Source organism: Canis lupus, chromosome 13, assembly GCF_011100685.1.
Source record: "Canis lupus familiaris isolate Mischka breed German Shepherd chromosome 13, alternate assembly UU_Cfam_GSD_1.0, whole genome shotgun sequence".
Lineage (NCBI taxonomy): Eukaryota > Metazoa > Chordata > Mammalia > Carnivora > Canidae > Canis > Canis lupus.
In genome coordinates, this window is record NC_049234.1 from 53,002,416 (window position 1) to 53,029,162 (window position 26,747).

Sequence of the window (26,747 nt, forward strand, 5' to 3'; positions counted from 1 at the left end):
CCCAAAAACAAATCCACATTTATAAAGTCAATTAATCTACAACAAGGAGGCCAGATTATGCAATGTAGAAAAGACAGTTTTGTTTACAAATTTTGCTGGGAAAACTGGACAGCTACATGCAAAGGAATGGAACTAAACCACTTGTTGTACCAAACACAAAAATAAACTCAAAATGGATTAAAGACATAAATGTGAGACATGAAACCATAAATCTAAAAGAAAACACAAGCAGCAATTTCTTTGACATCGGCCTTAGCCACATTTTTCTCAATATGTTTCCTTAGGCAAGGGAAACAAAAGCAAATATGAACTGTTGGGGCTACACCAAAATAAAAAGCTTTTGAACAGTGAAGGAACCAAGAAATGAAAAGAACCTACTGAATAGCAGGAGGTATTCCAAATGATATATCTGGTAAAGGGTTAACATCCAAAATATATAAAGATCTTACATAATTCAACACCAAAATCAAATAGTCCAGTTAAAAACGGGCAGAGAACCTGAAAAGATACATTTCCAAAGTAGACATACAGATGGCAAACAGGCATAAAAAAGAAGCTCAACATTAGTTAGTAATCATCAGGGAAATGCAAATCAAGATTTAAATGAGATATCACCTTACACCTTTCACCATGGCTAGAATCAAAAAGACAAGAGGTAACTAGTGTTGGTGAAGATGTGAAGAAAAAGTGCACTGTTGGTAAGAATGTAATTTGTAGCCACTGTGAAAAACAGTGTGGAGTTTCCTCAGAATTTACAGTAACTATTTATATGATTGAATAATTCCACTACTGGGTATGTACCAGAAGAAAACAAAAAACAGTTGTTCAAAAAGACATATACACCCCAATGTTTACTGCATCATTATTACGATAGCCAAGATATATAAGCAACCCAAGGATCTATCAGTAGATGAATAGAGAAAGAAAAAGAGGTACATACACACATACACACACACAGTGGAATATTATTTTGCCATAAAAAGGATGAAATCTTGTCATTTGCAAAAACATGGATAGACCTAGAGGGTATTAGGCTAAGTGAAATTAGAAAAAAAAAAAAAAGACAATCACCACATGATTCCATTTATATATGGTATCTAAAAAAATAATGAAACAAGCAAACAAAAATCAGAGAATACAAAATACAGAGCATACACTGAAGGCTGCCACAGGGGATGGGCAAAATGGATGAAGGAAGCTATACCAGCTTCCAGTTATGAAGTGAATAAATCATGGTGATGAAAGGTACAGCATAGGCAATGCCGCCAATGGTACTGTAATCGTGTTATATAGGGACTGATGGTAGGTGTACTTGAGGTAAGCATAGCATAAGGTATAAGCTTGTTGAATCACTATGTCTTATACCTGAAACTAAGGTAACATTGTGTCAACTATACTCAATTAAAACAAATTAATGTGTTTCATTCATATGGAATTTTTTAAATAAATTTATTTTTTATTGGTGTTCAATTTGCCAACATACAAAATAACACCCAGTGCTCATCCCGTCAAGTGCCCCCGTCAGTGCCCGTCACTCATTCACCCCCACCCCCCGCCCTCCTCCCCTTCCACCATCCCTAGTTCGTTTCCCAGAGTTAGGAGCCTTTATGTTCTGTCTCCCTTTCTGATATTTCCCACACACTTCTTCTCCCTTCCCTTCTATTCCCTTTCACTATTATTTATATTCCCCAAAAGAATGAGAACATATAATGCTTGTCCTTCTCCGACTGACTTACTTCACTCAGCATAATACCCTCCACTTCCATCCACGTTGAAGCAAATGGTGGGTATTTGTCGTTTCTAATAGCTGAGTAATATCCCACTGTATACATAGACCACATCTTCTTTATCCATTCATCTTTCGAGGGACACCGAGGCTCCTTCCACAGTTTGGCTATTGTGGACATTGCTGCTATAAACATCGGGGTGCAGGTGTCCCGGCGTTTCATTGCATCTGAATCTTTGGGGTAAATCCCCAACAGTGCAATTGCTGGGTCGTAGGGCAGGTCTATTTTTAACTGTTTGAGGAACCTCCACACAGTTTTCCAGAGTGGCTGCACCAGGTCACATTCCCACCAACAGTGTAAGAGGGTTCCCCTTTCTCCTCATCCTCTCCAACATTTGTGGTTTCCTGCCTTGTTAATTTTCCCCATTCTCACTGGTGTGAGGTGGTATCTCATTGTGGTTTGGATTTGTATTTCCCTGATGGCAAGTGATGCAGAGCATTTTCTCATGTGCGTGTTGGCCATGTCTATGTCTTCCTCTGTGAGATTTCTGTTCATGTCTTTTGCCCATTTCGTGATTGGATTGTTTGTTTCTTTGGTGTTGAGTTTAATAAGTTCTTTATAGATCTTGGAAACTAGCCCTTTATCAGATATGTCATATGCAAATATCTTCTCCCATTCTGTAGGTTGTCTTTGAGTTTTGTTGACTGTATCCTTTGCTGTGCAAAAGCTTCTTATCTTGATGAAGTCCCAATAGTTCATTTTTGCTTTTGTTTCTTTTGCCTTCGTGGATGTATCTTGCAAGAAGTTACTGTGGCCGAGTTCAAAAAGGGTGTTGCCTGTGTTCTCCTCTAGGATTTTGATGGAATCTTGTCTCACATTTAGATCCTTCATCCATTTTGAGTTTATCTTTGTGTATGGTGCAAGAGAGTGGTCTAGTTTCATTCTTCTGCATGTGGATGTCCAATTTTCCCAGCACCATTTATTGAAGAGACTGTCTTTCTTCCAATGGATAGTCTTTCCTCCTTTATCGAATATTAGTTGACCATAAAGTTCAGGGTCCACTTCTGGGTTCTCTATTCTGTTCCATTGATCTATGTGTCTGTTTTTGTGCCAGTACCACACTGTCTTGATGACCACAGCTTTGTAGTACAACCTGAAATCTGGCATTGTGATGCCCCCAGATATGGTTTTCTTTTTTAAAATTCCCCTGGCTATTCGGGGTCTTTTCTGATTCCACACAAATCTTAAAATAATTTGTTCTCACTCTCTGAAGAAAGTCCATGGTATTTTGATAGGGATTGCATTGAACGTGTAAATTGCCCTGGGCAACATTGACATTTTCACAATATTAATTCTGCCAATCCATGAGCATGGAATATTTTTCCATCTCTTTGTGTCTTCCTCAATTTCCTTCAGAAGTGTTTTACAGTTTTTAGGGTATAGATCCTTTACCTCTTTGGTTAGGTTTATTCCTAGGTATCTTATGCTTTTGGGTGCAATTGTAAATGGGATTGACTCCTTAATTTCTCTTTCTTCAGTCTCATTGTTAGTGTATAGAAATGCCATTGATTTCTGGGCATTGATTTTGTATCCTGCCACGCTACCAAATTGCTGTATGAGTTCTAGCAATCTTGGGGTGGAGGATTTGGGGTTTTCTATGTAGAGTATCATGTCATTGGTGAAGAGGGACAGTTTGACTTCTTTGCCAATCTGAATGCCTTTAATGTCTTTTTGTTGTCTGATTGCTGAGGCTAGGACTTCCAGTACTATGTTGAATAGCAGTGGTGAGAGTGGACATCCCTGTCTTGTTCCTGATCTTAGGGGAAAGGCTCCCAGTGCTTCCCCATTGAGAATGATATTTGCTGTGGGCTTTTCGTAGATGGCTTTTAAGATGTTGAGGAATGTTCCCTCTATCCCTCCACTCTGAAGAGTTTTGATCAGGAATGGATGCTGTATTTTGTCAAATGCTTTCTCTGCATCTAATGAGAGGATCATATGATCCTTGGTTTTTCTCTTGCTGATATGATAAATCAGATTGATTGTTTTACAAGTGTTGAACCAGCCTTGTGTCCCGGGGATAAATCCTACTTGGTCTTGGTGAATAATTTCTTAATGTACTGTTGGATCTTATTGGCTAGTATCTTGTTGAGAATTTTTGCATCCATGTTCATCAGGGATATTGGTCTGTAATTCTCCTTTTTGGTGGGGTCTTTGTCTGGTTTTGGAATTAAGGTGATGCTGGCCTCATGGAACGATTTTGGAAGTACTCCATCTCTTTCTATCTTTCCAAACAGCTTTAGTAGAATAGGTATGGTTTCTTCTTTAAACGTTTGATAGAATTCACCTGGGAAGCCATCTGGCCCTGGACTTTTGTGTCTTGGGAGGTTTTTGATGACTGCTTCAATTTCCTCCCTGGTTATTGGCCTGTTCAGGTTTTCTATTTCTTCCTGTTCCAGTTTTGGTAGTTTATTCATATGGAATTTTAAGGAACAAAAGGAACAAACAAAAGAGACAAAGAAAAAGATTCTTTTTTTTTTAATAATAAATTTATTTTTTATTGGTGTTCAATTTGCCAACATACAGAATAACACCCAGTGCTCATCCCGTCAAGTGCCCCCCTCAGTGCCTGTCACCCATTCACCCTCACCCCCTGCCCTCCTCCCCGTCCACCACCCCTAGTTCATTTCCCAGAGTTAGGAGTCTTCATGTTCTGTCTTCCTTTCTGATATTTCCTACCCATTTCTTCTCCCTTCCCTTCTATTCCCTAAGAAAAAGATTCTTAAATACAGAGAACTGATGGGTGCCAGAGGGGCAGTGTATGGGGGAAGGGTGAAATAGATAAAGGAGATAAAAGTACACTTATCTTGATGAGCACTGAGTAACATACAGAATTGCTGAATCATTATATTTAACAGTATATGTTAATTATACCTCAAGAAAAACAAATTATTACAATTAAAAAAACAGTTTAAAATTATTTGGTAAATTCTTTCACCTTGGAAATTAAAAACTAAATAATATGCAATAATTTGTCCTCACAGTGAGACCTCTCTGAGGTCTGTTTCAATGCTAGAATTCTAAGATAGTTTTTGTTAAATATTTTCTCCAAAAGAAAAAGTTTTCTTATAGTAGGTTCACACAGGGAATCCTAATTTTTTGGTTTGATGATATACCCATTGTTACATTAGTAAAATGAAAAAAACATACTTTTCTTACAAAAACCATAGCATTTGGAAAATTGCCAACTACCTGTTAGCTGAGAAGGGAAGATAATCTGTAGGGCTCACTTCCTTCCATTGGTGTTATTTACTACAGAAACAGAATAATATGGACCAAAATGCCACTTCTCTGCTGTCAGGGCAAGAAATGTTAACAGCTAGGACAGAATAAAAGATGATGCACTGTTGATTTCTCTCCCATCGTAAAATGGCCAGTGTCCAGAAGGCAGCCTTTGGCAACTAACAATGAAACACAAAATGGCCTATAGTAAATATTCCCTTCAATGCCTTGTTCTGACAATACTTATCAGGATAAGATGGAGATATTCAAATGACTAATGTGTGTGATCCTAAAACCTTCTGTGCTTGTCTCAGGAAACTCATGAAAAAAAGTTCTCCCCACATTTTCAAAATTAGTAAGACAAGAGATAAAAAATTCTGATAAGGATGTGGATTAAAAAATAACACTTGTCTACTGTTGGTGGGAATGTAAATTGGTGCAGCCACTATGGAAAACAGTATGGAGGATCCTCGGAAAATTAAAAATCAAATCACAATATGATACAACAATTCTACTACTGAAAATATATTCAAAAGAAATGAAAACACTAATCCAAAAAGATACCTGCACTCCCATGTTCACAGCAACATTATCTACAATACCCAAGATATGGAGGCAATCTGTGTCCATCAATGGATGAATGGATAAAGTTCTGTTATCTATCTATCTATCTATCATCTATGAGGGACTATTATTCAGCCATAAAAAATGAGTCATTCCTGCCATTTGTGACGACAGGAATGGACCTTGAGGGCATTATGCTAAGTGAAATAAGTCAAAGAAAGACAAATACTGCATGATCTCACTTATATGTAGAATCTAAACAAACAAAAACCAAACTCATAGAAAAAGAGATGAGATCTCTGGTTACCAGAGGCAGGGGGTGGGGGGAGTGTGGGGAAAGGTAGAATTGAAGGAAGGTGACCAAAAGGTACAAACTCCCATTTATAAGATAAATAAGTGCTAGCTACATAATGTATAACAGGATGACTATAGTTACCCCTGCTATATGATATTCAGGAAAGTTAAGAGAGTAAGTATTGAGTTCTCATCACAAGGAAAACATTTTTCCTTTTTTCCTTCTTTCTTACCTTTTTATTTATATAAGAGGATGGATGTTAGCTGAACTATTGTGGTAATCACTTCACAATATATATTAATCAAATGATTATGCTATCTGTCTTATATTTATATAGTAATGTATGCTTATTTTTCAATAAAACTCAAAATTGGGAAAAAAAGTTGAAAAAAGATGACGCAGTAGAAAAAATAATGTAGCTGAATTCTGCTGTCTTGGAGTCAAGAGAAGCTCTCATAGCTACCTGGTGAGTAAAGACATACCATAACTTCTCTGAGGATCAGTTTCCTCCTCAAATCAGGAATAAAATATTGCTTTTGTTTTGGTTTTGGGTATTTTTTGTTTTTATGCTTTTGGTAAGAAATGCATATAAAGTCCTTGGGACATAGGTGCTGCAAAAGGAATAAAAAATGGTATTACTAACTAAAAAGTATTAAGTTGGTATTACTAACTAACTAAGTTGGTATTAAGTTTGTATTACTAACTAAATATAAATAAATACCAATAATTAGGAAAATGAGACATCAATTCATGATTTTTAAGTTTTCATCAAAATTATTTTAAAAATAGGATCAAGGGACACCTGGGTGGCTCAGTGTTTGAGCACCTGCCTTTGGCTCAGGGTGTGATCCCAGAGTTCTGGGATTGAGTCCCACATCAGGCTTCCTGCATGGAGCCTATTTCTCCCTCTGCCTGTGTCTCTGCCTCTCTCTCTCTCTCTCTCTCTCTGTGTCTTTCATGAATGAATGAACAAATGAATGAATAAATAATCTTTAAAAGAAAACAAGGTCAAATCAAGAGATTTGTAAATTGACAAGACAAAGAGTTGGGAAGGGCTAACAGATAATTTTTTTAACGTTGATAGTATAATATTGAAAATATTTCAAACACCATAACAAAATGATGAACAATAGTATTTACTCATACTCCTCCTCATTGCTTTATTTTTTTTCCAAATTTAATACCTTCTCACTTATGTTTCTTTGTTCTGTAATTACATCATTCCAAAAATCTTAAGCTTCTACATTTTGGTGCTATATAGTTCCTTGATGAAAAAAAAAAAAGACAATATTCTATCACTCAAAAGATGTCATACATTGAAAATTTTGTGGTAATCATATTGAAATATATAAAGGTAGCAAATCTACATGATGCACACCATAAACTTACACAATATCATATGTCAATTTGTCTCTAAAAATTTATCACCCACTAGATGTCATATATAAACCTGACAAAATCCTCATCAGCTCCATTGAGATGACAAATACTAGTGGTATGGCAGGTGGTTCTTGACCGAGAGTAAGAATTTCAAAACTAATACTATTTCTGACACAAATGACCCATATGGCTCTGAAGAAAATCACCTCATTCATCGGTAAAATTGTAAAAATGTATGTAAAAATAAATAGGTTGGTTGATTCAGTCATTGGTATTCTTATTAACTTCAAGTAATTTTTATACCGAAGAATAGGATATTAAGTTATATCATAACTTAATCAGTTTTACTTATATCAGTAAAATTTAGGTAGATAAGAATTTCCTTTTCATAAGAGTACGCTAACATTAGAATGACACATAAAATATCTTTCTTTGGCTGTTTCTCAAAGCAGACTAGAATCTAAATTGGTAGCAGTTAATTAAGCTTTACTAAATAATTTTCCAAAATTCTACCTATCTATATAATGTAATAGATGTTCAGTCTGTGTCCATTAAAAATAAATAACATATTGCTAACTTGTGGGAACTTTAGACTACAAACAGCAATAAAAATTAGCTCCAGGGAAAAATATTGTCAGTTTCTCATTCTTCCCATTATGAAGGATATAAAATGAAACCTATTAGAATAGTCATAACAAGAACTTATGTTAAGGTTTTTTGTTTGTTTGCTGAACACTGACACTTGTCACTGTAAACAGTAAAGGTGCCAAAATGATATGGAAGACACATGCTCAAAATGAAAAACTGTAGATATTGTCAAATCTAGATGATCTTTTTAATTTGCAATAATATTCACAACAATGACTGGATATTTAAGTTTTAGTGCATTATTTAACAATGCTTCTATAGCTGCAAGGGTCAATCACTTTTTTTTTTCAATTAAGATGTATATATATCATGAGAAACTGCAATTCCTTGTACACACTTCAGTCCTGTTTTGCTTTCAAGCTATTCATGATCACCTATAATTAAATGTAAGTCCATCACAAAATTAATACTACAATGCATTGTAGTATTCCAGCCTTAAATGAAATATTCCTACATAGGATACTTTTACATATTCATTTGATTTTGTTAAGCTTTGAAGTGATTTAACATTTTAACTTTTGTGACCTTCATAAAGACCTTGAGACTTGCAATCAATATTAGGTTTTATAAAGATTATTTGCAAAATCAGAAAGTAGTAAAAGAGTATTGCTTTATTACATTCAGCAAAAACTCACTTTTTTCTAATAAAAATAACATTCCATTGCTCTGCTGTAAATTAAACACAAATCAATTAAGTAATTGTATTGTTAAAAATAAACAACTCACCAAATATATAGAACATCTGTTAGGGCATAAACATTGTGCTAGTTACTTTGGGCAGCATTAAGTAGAATTTTATACCTAGTGATTCTATCTTTTAAGTTAAACATCAGCTTATCCACACTAAAGAAAATATTGAAGGAATTCTGACACATAAAGAATTATTCCAGATGTGACTATAAAGAAGGGAAGGAGGGAAACAAGAATAAATATGTGATTCAATTTAATATGTGGGTAAATAGATGGGTGAATCTATTTGCTAGTTAAATAGTAATAATCATGACTTGGGAGATTTTAAAGTATTTTAGAATTAAACTATATAGCCACAATAATAGAAAAGGGCAGGAGGAAGGGTAGTTGGGGTTAACTGTATGGCAAGCAATGCCCCTTGAATTTAAGGAGCACTGGTTACACATGAAATTCTTGTAAAACTGCTCTGATTCAGCAGGTCTGGATGGAGCCCAAGAATTCTGCATTTCTAAACAAGGGCCCAGGTGATGCCAATATTGTTGATCTATGGGCCATATTTTGTGGAGTAGGGTCTAATATTCCCACACAATCTAAAATGTGGTTAATGTACTACTGCATATAATAGTTAAAATTAGTTAAGGCATATCATAATCACCAAGGTACTCTCAAGATAGTTTTAGAATGTATAAATAATGAGGTAATAAAGAGAAAAATATAATAACAAAAGTCCCAAATAATCCCCAAAATGTCAAGGAAGGAGGGAAAAGGGAGTATGGAACAAGCGGCACCAGTCAGTAACAAATAGTAAGATTGTAGGTTTAAATCCAAACAGCTCTAAGTGGACTAAACACATCAATTAAAAGACATTTTCACACTGGATTTAAAATCAATACTCAGTTTTAATTCTTTTTTTAAGAGATCCCTGATTTAAGGATACAAGATGGCAAATGGTAAGCCTAACGAAAAAGATATAAATGACTAATAGAAAGTGAGAAAAGTTGATATTGAAGCAAGAGTCACTACTAGAAATAAAGAGGAATCATTTTCTGATAATTTAGGAGCCAATCTACTGGGAAGATATAAGTATTAGAATTTTGCAAGAGACTTAATATCATAATTTCAAAATAAATAATTAAGACAACAAAAATTCAAAAGCACAACCAAAGTGAGGTTTAACATACCTCCACCTCCTTTCAGTAATTGACCAAACAAGAGACATTGATATAGAGGATTTGAAAAAGATTAACAAGTTTGAACTAGCTGATAGATATGAATGAAATGTTATACTCAAGAATTTCAGAATGCAAAATTTTTTCTAGTGTTCTTGGGACATGTACATACATTGGCAATCTGTAAATTCAAATAGTATTTGTTAGCAAATTTCAAAATTTTGCATTGTGCTCTGAAATTAAGCAAGAAAACACTAAGATAATTTGAAAATCTTTAAATAGTAGGAAAATAAATATAGTTTTAACCCTATGTATCAAAGAAAAACTCAAAGCAGAAAAGGTAGAAATTTTTTTATTATCAGAAAATCAAATTTAGTGGTATATAGTTGAATCTGATTTAAAAAGACATGTGTACTTCCAAAAACATATGTTAGAAAAGAGTAAGGCCAGCAAGTAAGATCCAATAGAAACAATGTCAAATGTTAATTCTGTGAAGCAATAAAATTATAAAGTCACTAGTAAGAAGGACCATGAAAAAATGCAATATAAAATGTGCCAGGTAGTAAAATTAATGACAGAATATTGTGAATAAGTTTCTGCCAATAAACATAAAAATTTGAGTGAAATTTTTAAAAATGATAAGAAAAATACAAAATTAACCAAAATCAACAGAAAGAAATTTTAAAAATCTAAATAGCCCTTTATCTATTAAAGAAATTAATTATATCTTTTCACACAAAATAAAAAGTAAACTCCATGCCCAGATGGTTCCACTAGTATATTCTCACATTTAAAGAAGAAATAACCACAGTCTTTCCCAGACTAGGAAAAAAAGGGGGGAACATTTTTAGCTAATTTTTTAAAGCCAGTTTAAGAGTGATTACTAAAAAAAGTTACAGGTCATTTTTTCTCATGAGTATACGATCTAAAATCGTAACTGATCTTTTAGCAAGCTAAACCCAGGATTATTATTTTTTTTAATAATTTGGCTTGACCCTGAGATCAAGACCTGAGCTGAGATGAAGAGTTGGACACTTAACCTACTGAGCCACCCAGGTGCCCAAAATACAGTAATTTTTAAAGTAAGGGCATCTATTGTAACAAGATTTGATTTATTCAAGCAATGCAAAACTGTTTTATCCAGCAAGACTTTTCACTTTTATCATTTCTTATGACCTTATATTTAAGGTCAAGAAACAGAAGTATGTCATAAAAATTGGGAAGTTGTAACTCTGTCTTTATTCATAGAGAACATGATTGTTTATGTAAAAAAACTCAGAGCCATCCTAAAAATATTAAGTAAATCACAGCAAGATATAGGATTTAGGGTTAGTAAATAAAGACTTTCAAAAATGGTATATGCTTACTGAAGTACATTTAATTAATAATCTATTTTGAGGGGCATGATCTCATGGATTGTGAGATTGAGCCCTGCGGTGGGCTCCAATATCAGTGGGGAGTGAGCTTGAAGATTCTATCCTCTACCACTCCTCCCACTCTCAGGCACTCTCTCTCTCTCTCTCAAACAAATAAATCTTTTTTAAAAAATCTACTTTTGAAGTATTAACAGAGGAATGGAAAAATGGTGAGGACGAAATGTTACAGAATGTTAACAGTGCTGCTAAAGGATTTAGAAATATTGAGATCATTTTTAAGATTATAAGTATCTGGTGGGTTCAAACACATTTGACATTTCATAATTTTTTCCAAAATCTATTCTTTTTTGATCTAACTGGATATCCACTGCCTTAATCTTTCTCCCTTAGATTAATTCTGCCTAAGGACATGGTTGACTATATAATCTTAGATAGGACTTAAACTATGTTATATTACCTCAAATTTATTTTTTAATCACATAAAATTAGAAATGTTGGCATATAGAGCTAAAATCCTAAGAAAATATGAGGATAACAAAATGTTCTAATATTACAGTATCATTCATAACACACAGCAATATACTATAGCAAATACTACACATATTTGATAAAACTCAGAAGTAAAATACATTTGAATGACTATATTTTTACCATAATCTAGGCTAATATCAAATCTAGGAAATTCAGTGCTTGTCCAGCCTTTAGATGAATTTTTCATGAAATAACATTAATAATGTTAGTCTTCATGAACTATTTATCAAATTTACAAATATTTTCAAGGCATATAGCCCTTTCTGCCAATGGTATTAATCTATAATTGCCCAACAATTTGAGAATTTTAGTCTTATTCCATCCATTTTCTACATGCTTGAAAGATACCATTTTCTAGGAATACTCCCTATATAGAAGGGCACTCAGTGTCCCCCACAGTGTGAAAACTTATACTGTGTACTGCAAAATATATCACACCACATTCCAATCTCCTTAACTTTGCCCCCAATTCTACTTTTTCTGAAAAGTTGTCTTAAATAATTACACCAGAAAAAAAAAAAAAAAAAAAAAAGTATGGGAAAGAGTTTCCTTTTTGGTTCATAAAGACTATACCCATTATTTAAGATTTCTTTTTTTTTTTCTTAAAGATTTTATTTATTCATGAGAGACACAGAGAGAGAGAAAGAAAGAGAGAAGCAGAGAATAGGAAGAGGGAGAAGCAGGCTCCATGCAGGAAGCTGAATGTGGGACTAGATCCCAGGACTCCAGGAACAAGCCTTGAGCCCAAGGCAGACGCTCAACCGCTGAGCCACCCAGGCATCCCTTGTTTAAGATTTCTTTAAAAATACTCCATTCAATTCTTTTTACTCCACTGATGGACATCGGGATACCAAAAGGAGTCATATATTTCCATATTTGTCCAATGACTCAAATTAACATTTTCAAACTTCTAACATTCCCCTTTACCTTCAAATTATACCCAAAAGCAGTGATCCAAAAATGTGATTGTTTTAATGAACCCACCAAATTCCCATACCTCTGTAATTATGTTACTTCATGGTCATTGACTACTGAAAACACACATTCAATCTCAACTCCTAATTTATTCTACCCTTCTCTATCAGTGTTCAGAGAGTCTTGGCTATATCTCAGGAAAGGCAAAGTGAGTGTTGGCACTATCCTTCATGTCCCAGGTCTCCATTTTTGGATGTCAATATTGCCCTCCCACAAGAAGTCATTTCTTCCAAAACACTGTAACTGCATGCTAACATTTCATAAAGTCTGTTTCTCTTCTGGGAAATGTGTATTTTCATTTAACCTTTGGATTTATTAATACTATAATACTATTATATATTCATGGTGTGAATTCCTTTAAAAAATAGTATTGTTCTTGGACCTGTATCCATTGTACCTTGTATATGCTTGACTCCAGTTCAGCATCCAGTAGTTGTTGAAAGGATGAACAAAATACATTATCCATGTAACAAAACAGTAAGTATACAGAAAGTAAAATATGTGAACTTGTTCTTTGTTTTATGTAATTAATTTGTCATTAATAGTCTAAAAAAAGTCTAATTCTCCTCTGTTATGGATGATTGGGATAAACTCAATCAGAGTTATAATTAAAATATGTGTCACACAATTCTAGGGTCACGCCTCAGCTAGTAAGGGTTTTTTTTTTAATACATTATGCCTCCTATTCTTATTCTATCCTGAATCACAAGCCTTATTCTTAGTGAAATATCACCTGCAAATATCTAATTCCTAATTTATCAAATAGTATAGCATTTCTTCCGAGTATGTTGAAGTTGCATCATCACTAATTCTTACTTTTGCAGGGTAGAGAGGAATAATCTTGAATAAGCAGCCATGGCCACCCTGAATCCCCCTCTTCCCTTCTTAAAGGGCTTTCATATTTAATTGCACACTTAAGGCTTTACAAAGTATCATTAAGTTTGAGAAAACTATTCTAATAACATTTCTTGAAATGCATATAGAATTTTTATATATATTTGGTACCAATGTATTGGGATTCTCATAAACATATGGTGTATCATGATTAGATGCAGATATCATGATTACCCTAATCTAATCCTATAGACTAGGAAAGTAATATCAATGTAATACAGCTTCAGCAAACCAAGAGTCAGAGCTAGTTCTGAGGATTCCAAAAGCTCTTGCATATATATTGATATTACATTACTTATCTTTTACTCATCATGCCTTCCAAATATAAATGCCATGAATGGGACACCTGGGTGGCTCAGCAGTTGAGCATCTGCCTTCAGCTCAGGGTGTGATCTCAGTGTCCTGGGATTGTGTCCCACATCAGTCTCCCTGTATAGAGCCTGCTTCTCCCTCTGCTTATGTCTCTGTCTGTGTGTGTGTGTCTCATGAATAAATAAATAAAATCTTTAAAATAAAATAAAATAAATTCCATGAAAAGTTACTGATGTACAAATCTGTTTACATTACCACATTTCTTATTTCATTAAGCCTAAACTCTTTAATCTGACATTCAGTACCTATTCTTATTTGACATTGTCTTAGTCTTTCAGTTTTGGAAAATGCTTGAGACTGAGCTAAAATATTTTATTTCAGTGGATCTTCTATTCACTAGGTCTAGGGTAGCCCAGGTGGCTCAGTGGTTTAGCTCCTGCCTTCAGCCCAGGGTGTGATCCTGGAGACCCAGGATCAAGTCCCACGTCGGGCTTCCTGCATAGAGCCTGCTTCTCCCTCTGCCTGTGTCTCTGCCTCTCTCTCTCTCTCTCTCTCATGAATAAATAAACACAATCTTTTAAAAATTTTTATTTACTAGGTCTATGACAAATTATATACAAGCAAAGAAAATAATTCAATAATAGAACCATTAATATTAAATATATACTTTCAAATATTGTTTTTTTCTTGCTGTTCATCCGTACATTTTTTTCTTTAACCAAGCCCATCCTCAAGCCTAATTGCTACACTTCTATCATTGTCTGTTTGCTTTTCTCTCATGTCGACTTCAATATTTCTCCTTATGTGTAGTTATAAACGGCCTATGAATTCTCTAAGGTAAAACAATGGTGATTTTCCCCCGAGCTTCTACATTTGTACAGTATTTTATCTGCTGAAATTTTAAGTGTTAATATCTAATTTTATAAGCACTCAAATTCTAACTTCTTAAATAAGAAGTTCCTCTAAAGTGAGAACTTTTTTTATTATTCTTTTTAATGCCAGTGACAGAACAAAGGCACACAAGAAATACTTTGTAGATATTGCACATAATTACTTACATTGGCTAAGTTAATAATTGGCACAGAAAATTTTTAAGCAATATGTTAATAATGTGAGTCTTACTTATGTATTTGTTAAATAAGTTTCATGTTCTGTCTTTAGGTTACCATAATTTTTAAAATTATGTTTTACTATGTAAAGTATAAAGCACAATTGCAGTATTTATGTTAGTCTATTAGGAAGACATTTATGAATTGCAATTGTGCCCTTGAATGCCGGTCACAAAATGATAACTTCACTACAGTTCAGTTGTACAGAATTTCTTTATTTAATATATAATCAAGCTGATGTTCCATCTAAGCATTACCTATTGCTAAGGTGGGGAAACTTATTTGAATGTCTAATTTGGTTTAAAGTTAAACCAATGTGATAATTATAGGAACACCTTCAAGGAATGTTCAGTCTTTTTTAAAATAAAAGAATATTCAGTCTGTCATGTATGTCTGTTTAGTACCTGATGTCAATCCTTCTGTCTGTTTCCTCCTCTAAATGGCCTTTGGAAGTAAGGACTGACAACTGTGTGACTGTGGATCACTGAAGTGAAAATAAGGGAGACTTTATCCTTGACTTTGATCATATGCAGCTGTTCTGCCGATGTCATGTGTCCATTCATCATTGATTTTCCTGCCATTTTCTGATGCTGAAATCTAAAAAACTGATGAACTATTTTTACCATCCAGAAATGCTAATATGATATTCTCTTTAAGAATTGAAATCTTTGGAGCACTTGGGTGGCTCAGTTGGTTGAGCATCTGCCTTTACTTCAGGTCATGATCCCAGGGTCCTGGATCAAGCCCTGTGTCCAGCTCACTGCTCTGGTTCTCCCTCTTCCTTTCCCTCTATGATCTCTCCTACTCTCACTCTCAAGTAAATAAATAAAAATCTTTTAAAACAAAAGAACTGAGGGTTTTGGTTTCAGGTATCTACATTTGCAACGATCTTTCATCCAGTCCACTAGCCCAGAGGTCCACACAGCTCTGCTGCAGGGTTACCTTTTTCTTCCCACGTGGCTCTACAGCAGCCCTAATAGCTCTTAGCCCAGTTCTAAATGTCAGTGGTAGATACTGACTCTGGCTCAGAACAGCTAACTCTGAAATCCTACCTCCATCTGACTTCTGGGACTGCATCCCAGATTAACAAAGAAAAGCTTTGAAATTTGGATTCTCTCCAGAATTCCTAAGAAAAGCCAGAGGTAAGTCTAGGACCACTTTTGGCCCTCACTCTTCTCATTTCATTTTATATACTTTGTTTCTCTCAGCCCAGAGTCAGAAAAGTGGAAATTGAGTACCTAGCTGGTTGTTCCAGTCTCCTATTTCTCGTTATCCAAATTGTCATTCCCCCCAGGCAGAAAGAATTGAATTCACTTTGAATGCCTTATATTATGGCTTCTTTCCATGCCTAAACTAAACTCTAGGCGTGTTCTAGAGTGGTGCCCTATAGCTCTGACCTCTGTGCACTTAATACTCCAAACCAGGTGATAAGTCAGGTACTAAATGGGAGTAAAAGAAACTTAAGAAAGCTTCCCTTGGGACACATTTAAAGCTTATTGTCCAATTATATGGTCCTTGTTTTGAATTTCAAAAGCTGAGTATCATTATATATTACTAATATACCCATTTCTTTCTACATTTACATTGCTACAAGTTCTAATCTCTTCTTCCTGTCTCCCCATCTGCTTACCTCCTCATAGATGAGTGCCTGGTGAACCTAATAAAAATTCTAGTATATTTTACAGAGAAAGACAAGAAAAGAACAATATATTTTAATGTCATTGCCAATTCTGTGAATCTGCATTAGATGCTAACACAGCTCTGTTTATACTTATGAAAATGACTAAATTGCAATGTATCTTAACATCTTTTAGATTTAAGTTTTTTCATGTGTATATAGACTTCAAAACCTTATTTAAACTTATGATATCAACTGTGTTTTTTTTTTTTTTTTTTTTTTTTTTTTTTTTTTTTTTTTTTATGATTGGGGGCTGCAGAGGGAGAGAGAAAATCCTAAGCAGGGTCCATGGCCAGCACAGAGCGTGACTCAGGCCTCAATCTCACAACCCTGAGCCAAAATCAAGAGTTGGATGCTGAAATGACTGAGCCACACGGGGACCCCTATGATATCAGCTATTAATATAACACTTTACACATATACTTATTAAAACTAAAAGTTTATCAGAATACTATTTTTTTTAAAGTATTCTCCATGCCCAATGTGAAATCCAATGCAGGGCTTGAACTCACAACTCCAACATCAAGACCTGAGCTGAAATCAAAAGTTGTCTACTCAACTGACTGAACCTCCCCTATGAGGATACTCTTCTTGTTCATGTAAAAAAAAGTTTTTAAATTTTGATATTTTGTACTATTTCTAATTTTCAGCTTAAAAATGCATTTCACCACTTACTTTTAATAGAATAGTATTTAAAATTATTAATTCTTTTTGTTTTCTGCTTCTTTATGTATAATTTTGAAATAATATATCTATTTGCTATTGAAATCTTAAAAATTGTCTAAATATTTTACACTTTTTAATTTAAATTCCAAATTATTCTATGCTGTGTTTTAAGGCTCTATTTATATAAAATGTTATTATCTTAATTAAAGTGCTATGAATCTATACTAATGAGATCTTCTAATACGCTGTCAGACAAGGTCTTCATACACCATATAAATATGTATGGTTTTTGCTATTCAAAATGATAATATAATACAGCAGGTGTCACGTCTTCATTTAAAGTTAGCTGAAAATTTTTTCAACATATTCTTTTGATAGACTAATATTTCACTTGTAAACTCAAACTTGATCTTCTTTTTAAATTTTCACTCTCATTAAGAGTGACCTTCTAAATGCCATCATTCTACCACTGTGTAGGCCATAATGATCAGGTGGGTAGTCCAGATGAACTGTCAAGGAAGTATGGAGCTCACAACGTCCTTCTATAAGGAATACTTTTCTCATCTTGGATTTAAGGTGTTCTTCTTGTCTGAATGGTATTTTTATAAAAGAATTGAAGTAATCTTTTCCAAAAAAAAGCTTGGCAGACGATGGCCTCTGGGCTGTATCTGATCTATTGCCCATTTCTGTAAATAAAATTTTATTCAAACACAGCCACACCAATTCATTTATGTACCATGAAAAACTGCTTTTGTGCTTTACATTACTCAACATTACTATATGTTGAGTAGTGGCAACAGAAACCCTATGGCTTGCAAAGCTGAAAATATTTACTACTTGGCCCTTTACAAGAAAATTTTGTCAAACCATATCTTAAATTAAAGATATATTGTAAGTATTTAAAAGTATATCAATTCAGAAATGAAATGAGTGGACTTAGGATATCATAGTAACCTATGTATTACTATTTTATTTATGGCCTTTATTATGTGACACTGTTTTGAAAAATTTTGATGTATCTCTTAATAAGAAGTCTACATTAACTCTTGCATATGGCAAGTTTCTCAACATTGGAGATGTTCAGATGGTTTAATGAATACTTGCCTAAAACTGTTAGAAAAGAGGAAAATTGTAAGGTCATTCTCCATCATAAAATCCCATGAATTTGCCTGTCTAGATCAACAGAGAGGGAGAGGAGAGGGAGGGAGGAGGGGAGGGGAGGGGAGGGGAGGGGAGCGGAGGGGTATCAATTTCTGTAATTTCAAGATCCACTGTTTGATAGTTTTATGACATAAATAGAAGATTAGCTAAGCATACAAAAAGTCAAGTATTTGAACTTTTAACCTCATGGGAAAAATGGTCCAATAAAGAGGTCGAGCATGAACAGTGCTTTTCCACAATTCACTTGGTCTCTGTCCTATTAAAGGCTTACTACTTGTTATGTGGAATTTTCCAACTTAATAGAAAGTCATTTTTCTTATTAAACATTAATATGTAAACAGTCATTAAAACAATAAAATCTTACTTATTGACATCTTGCTACTGTTGGCTAAAAACAGGTCTCTATTTTAGTAATATGTAGGATAATTTATAGTTCAGACACATTTTAGATGCATCTTTGTCTGCGAAGATCATCTTACTCTGTTTTCCCAATCAGATTTATAAATCTCATAAAAGAACCATCTACCACAGTGACCATCCTCACAAGTCACTATCAGAGGAGACAGTCTAGAATCCTGGACCCCAAGAATGTGTATCCCCTTCTGACTCACTATCTCTTTCTCAGGGAAGGCGCTTTGAATAGCAAGAAGGTCTTACTGCCTCTTTCCAATTAACCTCTGTCCTCACCCTCCTGCTCTATCCTTGGTCTCACAGAAAGAACTGACTTTTTCTCTTTGGTGCTTTGAAAAAAAAGAATTAGACCTAAAATTAAAGAGTCAAGTGCCAGATTCAGATTCTGAAAGATTCAGTGTTTGTCCATCAGTGGTCCACTTCTTTGTACCTATTTTCATGTTCTCCATTAGAAAAAGATCATAATAATATCTACCCTATAGGATTTGGAGCATATAAATGCAAATGGATATATAAAAACTTCTGGGAAAAAACTATCATGGCTTATTAAGTATTCAGTATATATACTTGTTCAGACTGAAACTGAATGATCAATTTCTTACTAAAACTCAGTCACAGGTACATTATAATTCATGGTTCTATTCATTCTATTCTTTCTAAAGTGTATGGTTTAAATTTCTGTAATAAAATAATTAAAAGAAAGTCTTTTAGGATGAATTATACTGAGAATTAAAATTCTAGAAAAAAAAAGGTCATACATAGTCACTTCACATCTAAGAAAAAATGTTATTTAGATTCTAATGAAGCACATAAATATAACTTATAAGATTTAATAATTTTCAGTAGATTCTGGATGAGACTAAATTTCTCACCTGTATACATATTAGCCTTAAATTTATATGTGCATAAAATTATTATCCATTTCATCTAACAATACCTTATGATTTTCCCAAATATATATATTTTTTAAAACAGCTACTGTAAACCATAAAAGCATAGTGTGGAATGCTGGGGGAAAAAAAGAAAAACAATAAGATCAGACAAGCTCAATCCTGAGCCAAAAGCAATGGCGTGACTCATTTTAAGGGAATGTGTACTTTGGCAAAGGCTGAAATCTAAAATGTGGTAGATTCTATAAAAAATGATAAAAGTCCGTATAGCATGGACTCCCAGTCATAATTTGGCCTTTTTAGACAGATCTGTCTTCAAATAATGAGATGTGGTAAACTATTTGCATAGTATTCTTTAAATCTTTAAAAATATGTATATATTACTTCTCCTTCTGCCCACAGGCAAGACCATAGGCAAGATTCAGCTATTCTGAATTAAACAGTGTTTCAGCTTATACCATCTGCTTTCAATGCCACATAATTCACCAAAGGATTAAAGACAATGGCAGGTATGCCTTATTTTTATCATCTTCCCTTCATCAATCACAAAAATTAATATGATACTTGGAATAATTCAAAGTACCTTTGCTTTAAAACATCTCAAAAACTAATATACAATGTAGGACCCTTACTGAAATGTAGATTTTGCTGGCATGGGAGAGGTTATTAGTGTTCTCCTACTAAAAAGAGGGAATCATAAACTGATAGATATTGTAGATTTTGTATATTCTTAATACTTTGAGTACTCAATTTATTTTCAAAAATAATAAATAAATATGAGCTCTTAGCACCAAAGCTATGATTCCTGAAGAAGTCAAAGAAAAAATATATCTTATGAATATAAGCTTATGCAACATATATGAAATCTCCTTTAGAATTTGGTACTAACTACTCTATTTTGAATTAAGTGTTCATATTCAGCCTAAGAAAATATCTCTGCCCGGTTAAATGGATTTTGTATAAGAGCAAAAGATTGTTTTACATCATTGTTAATCCAATTTTATGCAGTATTTATTAATGTTTATCATTAATACTGGCACTTCACACACATTAATTCAGCTGTCACAGCATTGTCAGAAATCTATCAATTTTTTCATTATGATGAATTTACATTCATTTCCATGGCACATCCATTAAAGCATTAGACTAGTCCATAAATTAAACTATGAAATTATTTTATAAATCCTATATTCAGAAGTATCTGTTCAGCATTCCCTTAAAAATTGTTATAAACACAAAGTTGTATATTACATTATTTGCTCCCTTTGCATTAAATTAATCCCTAACTCACTTTTTAAGATATATTTTACCAGTAGTTCAAAATAAAGTATACAGAATGATATACAAATAGGACTCTGAAAGCAAGAAAACTGGAGCATCATTTACACTTTGAAGACTTCATGTCATTTTACAATAGTATATATTACCTGACTAATTAGGGGATCCTATAAACAAGTAATAACATTGTATCAGACAATTCAATAAATGAGGTCTTCTAGTAAGATATATCTTGTAGCTAGTCCAGTATATCAGAAAAAAATCTTACTTTTTGGCTTTTCCTGCTTACTTTTACTGGGACCTACAGAAATCATCTTTTTACAGGCTCAGGCGAGGACTGTTCCTATTTGGAGTCTCACAATCTTGGAGGGCCTACAATTAGTCACATTTCCAGTCCTGGTATTTCATGGGCAATGACTATCAGCTCCTTCATAATTCCCACCACCGTAGGCTGCTCACAGAATTTTTTCCAACAGTCCAGGTTATGATATTCTCAGAAAGAGCAAGCTATGCCTAAATCCAAACATTTTCCGTTTGTCTTCTTCAGTAGTGTAACCTAGTATTTCTTAATGTGAAAGTATCAAAACATACTCATTGCAATCATCAATCTTTGTTCAGTAAAAACATAGCTCCTTCTGTATGGGTACATGGGAACTCTGTACTATCTTCACAAGTATTCTATAAATTTAAAGCTGTTCTAATCTTAAAAGTATGTATTTTAAATTTACCTACTTAGGTTCCAAACTTATCGGCTAAATCATTATTTCTAGGATTGGCATGAGAGAAAGTGCATTGCAATAAACATCCTAGCTGATTTTTATGGACAGTAGAGTTTCCATAGTGTCTAGGAATAGCCTTATGACCTCTATACTCTCTTCAATATTGTCCGATTGACTGACTGACCAACTTCCAATGAGAACCTGAGACCCTAGAGGCTATCATTGCTCTGCCCATGATCCAAATTATTGGATGTATCTTTTGCAGGTAATAGCTTCTTAGGCATAAAAATAACATCACCTGGAATCAATTATAGGTATGCTGACTGATGAAGTGATCTCCTGGAATTAGTAAGTGACATAAACACCAAGCTTCCCTCACTAGGTCCAACCTCAAGTCCCGAACTAATAGACCCTCCACTGCTAACTCATTCTTCTGGATCATGAAATGCCTCCCATTGCCATACTTCTGACTGAAGATGAAGGTGGGGGAAAGGATGAGACATCCTGTTTTGAGGGAGGAAAAAAGCCTTGCCATCACAAAACTCTAAAAACTAAATAAACAGAGGTATAGTAAATGGGAATATTTCATGTTTCTTATGGCTTTTTAGAATCAGAAAGTAATTACTTATTACTTACATTATTTACATTCATTTATTTATTTGCCTAAATCAAGTGTTGCATTAAGTAACCACAAATGAAATATGTTACTAACTAGTTACTTAACCGTATGAGTGAAATTATGTTATATGTAATACAATACAATTATATTAAAATTGATGAATCCACCCATCAGCATTTGTAAAAATGGTCCAAAATGTGTCAAATTTGCTTTGCATTAAGAATTCTTATGTAAAACCTGAAAATTATTTTAAGAAAACAACCAGATTACTCCTGAGTCCTTTTTCTGAATGATCTTTACTACTACTTTTACTCACAGGAACCCATAAAACAAAATTAATATTATTTTAAGGGACAAACTGTGTCACCTAATGAGCTTTATCTTCTTGTTAACCTTTTAAGGCTATTTTCCATACTATTCAATTTAGGTGTACCATTCAAGTCTCCTGGTCCCAAAATGATTTCAAGGAATTATGTTTCCAACAAACTCCTCAAATTACTTGATTTTAATCTTGTCTTTTTTCATAAAATTTAAATTAAATTAATGAACAGAAAATGCCTTCTGTGTGCCTAACTAGAAAAAAACCTGAAATATTAAAAGAATGTGCCAAAACCTGATTCACATCATCCAGTGCTAGGGACCCTGGGTCAGGCATCCTGGCCCCCTGTGCTGCTCTTGTTCAGTGGGGACTATGCCAGAAACAACTAGTCATTGTGAGGAATTGTTTAAAAATGAATGTGCTGAAGATTTTCTGATTCACATTCATTATCCACTGACCTGCTCTCAATGGATTTCACAAAGAGAAGCAAAACTAATTACCTCAGACCAGGCTGTCTGGAAAATAATGGCACAGTGATTTAGAGAAAAGCATTCATGCTGTAGAGGCCTTTTGGAATAGTGTATATTTTAAAAATTAAATATCACACTTTTTTAATGATAAAACTTTTGCATTTGAACTAATGCACCATCACTTCTTAAAAAAATCAGTACTAAACAAAAAGACCTCTGTGGGCTAAATATTAATACCATTAGTTAGCTTCATGTTAAGTGATCTTAACATACTTGAAGAGAGGCTTGCAAAATATAGGGGATTATATGTGTGAAGAGGGGCACTTTAGAAATGAGGAAAGAAAATAATATGAAACATTAGGAGGTCTAGGGTAAGTTGTTTATTAATCCCATTTATTATCACTGTCTTAATATACCACAAAAATAATTGTTTATTTTTCTTAATAAAACATGCATAATGGATAATGAGATTGTTTTCCAGTGAAGCCTGTCTTGTTACCAGGGTTTACTGATCTTATTGATATGCAAGGAAATTCTGTAAATCTCTTTATAGCTTAGTGTAGGATAGGTAGCAATGACAACATTGAAATCTATTGTTTTGAAGGGCAGCAAGCTATTAGAGATTTGTCAGTAGAAATATAACGTCTGCAGTCGGTGCATTTTGGAAACATGAAGAGGTTACAAGACATTAGCAAAAAAATATCTGAAATAAAAATGAGGGGGGATGTGATGATTATAATCTTATGACCACAAAAGTGAAGGAAATCAAGAACACAGTAGGAGTTAGACCACATACTGGATAGAACAGTGGCTCCCAGAAGCCCTAATTATAGGGTCCTCTCTCACTGCTAAAAAAAAATAATCATATGAAAATTAGTAAAGAGAAGTTAGAGATGAAAACTTAGTCTAGTGGTTCAGTTGAACTACTTTGGAAGAAGTCTGAAAAGGTTTGGAAAAGAACTATATTGCAAAAGCTAAAATCAAGAGATAAACAAATTGCATTATATGTAAAATGTTTATGTAAATCCTCACACTGGGAGTAGACTAGGAAGAGGCTGGAGTAGGAAGATCCTAAGTTTAGCTTATCCCACAGATATACCTAGATAACAGCCATAGTGGTGTAACTAACCCAGAAAACCACTTAAAGACTGGTAGAACAGACTCTCCACAGTTAAGCATAGAGCATACGCCACCTTGAAAATGGTTGGAAGGGTAGAGATGTGGTCAGAAATGAGACTAACCTTTCAAATTAACCACAAATGGTAGGGACACCACAAGCACAAAGAAGGGAGAGGAACAAACTCCATACCATGTACCCAGACACAGAGGTGGGAAAATATGTCTCCATAACACTTGGTTATGAAATCCAAAGGGGTTTAACTTTATGAGTTCTTACAATCAATGAAGCTTAACACAAGGAACTTTAAAAATCATCTGGCTAAGTTCTGGGAGGGCCCAAGGGTGACGGGAAACAGTTCCCACTTTTAAAGAAACAACATAACAAATAATCCTGCCAATATACAACATAAAATCAGTAGTTTGAAAAGTACCTGGTGTATGTGATAAACAGATTTATTTACTAATCTCAGAATTTGTACACTGGAGGGGCAGAGAACCTTAGGAGTCTACTCCTCAAAGAACAAAAAGAGTTGCCTACATCACTCCTCTACTTACCCCCAATCCTGGGCTAGATACCCAGACAGCTGTTAGAACAAGCACAAACACACTCCACACCTAGCTTGCTAACAGTGAATGCCCCACCCCTGCGTTCTATTGTGGACTACCCCATCCCACCCACCCCACTCTGCAAAAGTCCAAAGAAAGCAGACACTTATCATTCTGTAAGCTGCCCAAACAGACCAGCACCATTCCAAAGTGACTCATGCCCTGGGATGAGGGGAAGATAATTACACACAGTAGTTTGAATGTAGTCCCAACAATGGGTTGGGAGCAGACAGCTGATCTGACTGCAGACACTGTCCACCACCAAAAGCTTCACAGGTGCAACACAGAGAACCCAGTAGCTCAGGTCACTGCAACACCAACAGATATATTGGGGGCCAGGCGTGTGTTCTGACCAAAGGGCCTTTCCACCAACAAAACCTCTCAGAGAATATATGAGGAAAGTAACCTGAAGTTTGGTGTGACCACAGTTCTGGAATTGGGCTGAAAGCAAGCATCTGGTCTAACCCGACTCAAGCCCAAGAGAACTTCAGATCAGCCCCTTACCAGCACAGGGACCAAACCCTGCCTGAAACAGGCAAAGAGGGCCATTGCAGCCAGTTGAACTGAAGACAAACAGGGCCTAACTGCAACAAGAGGAAGCGTTCAGGACACATAGGGGACATACTTGAAGTGCTAGGTTCCGGTGAATGAGAGACATTGCACTGGAGCCCTGCAGGATCTCTTCTTCATAAGGCCACTACTTTCAAGTGCAGGAGACATAGTTAACTTTCCTATATAAGGAACAGATGCAAAGTATTAGACAAAATGAGCAAAAGAGCTTATAAACTGCATATAAGTAATATGTCTGATAGATAATTCAAAGTAATGGCCATAAAGATACTTACTGGATTTCAGAAAAGAATGAAGGATCCCAGTGAGACCTTCAATAAAAAAAGAGAAAGTATTTTAAAGAGAACACATCAGAGGTAATTCAAGTACAATAGACAATAAATCATAAACCAGAGGAAGCAGAAGAATGGATCAGCAAGCTGGAAGACAAAATAATGGAAAAAAAAAAGTTGAACAGAAAAAAGAAAAAGGTATAATAAAAAATAATAGGTTATGGGAATTCAGCAATATCATCAAGCATAAAAACATTCACATTATAGGGATACTAGGATAAGAGAGAGAAAGGGGGCATATAGTTTACATATATATAATAAGTAATAAGAAACAATAGCTGGAAACTTCCCTAATCTGGGGAAGGAAAGAGAAATCCAGAGCCAAGAGGCACAGAGAGCCCCCCAATAAAATCAGTCCAAAGAGGTCCATACCAAGAGACATAAAAATTAAAGTGGTAAAAATTAAGGATAAAGGGGAATTTTTTAAAACAACAAGAGAAAAGTTATATTCAAGGAAAAACTCATAATGCTATGAGCTGATTTTTCAGTTTTTAAGCACAAACATTGCAGGCCAGAAGGGAATGGAGTTATATACTCAAACTGCTGAAAGAAAAGGAAAAAAAAAAAAATGTAGCAACAGTACTCTATCCAGCAAAGCTATCATTTAGAACAGGAGAAGAGATAAAAAAAGTTCCTGCACACACACACACACAAAGTCAAAGAAATTCACTATCACTAAACCAGCCTTACAAGAAATATTAAAAAGAATTCTTGGGTGGAAGTGAAAGACCATACTCAGGAATTAGAAAGCAAACAAGAAAAAAAAAATTGCACAGGTACATGCAAACATCATAAAAGTAGTAAATTAATCACTTATAAAATCAATATGGGGGATCCCTGGGTGGCTCAGCAGCTTGGCGCCTGCCTTTGGCCCAGGGTGCAATCCTGGAGTCCCAGGATCGAGTCCCACGTCAGGCTCCTGGCATGGAGGTTGCTTCTCCCTCTGCCTGTGTCTCTGCT

At 34.6% G+C, this 26,747-nt stretch overlaps 2 long non-coding RNA genes across 4 annotated transcripts in view; one reads left to right on the top strand and one right to left on the bottom strand.

Moving 5' to 3' along the window:
- LOC111098628 overlaps positions 1-22,311 on the top strand; it is a 190,002-nt gene extending 167,691 nt beyond the window's left edge. The window contains exons 3-4 of one of the 3 annotated variants that reach the window (XR_005369049.1): positions 20,158-20,264; positions 22,018-22,311. This is a non-coding gene — a long non-coding RNA (uncharacterized LOC111098628). The remainder of the gene's footprint in view (positions 1-20,157; positions 20,265-22,017) is intronic. The other 2 variants (XR_005369050.1, XR_005369048.1) reach the window with 2 other exon arrangements.
- LOC119865325 overlaps positions 1-26,747 on the bottom strand; it is an 80,108-nt gene that overhangs the window by 45,175 nt on the left and 8,186 nt on the right. The window lies entirely within an intron of this gene.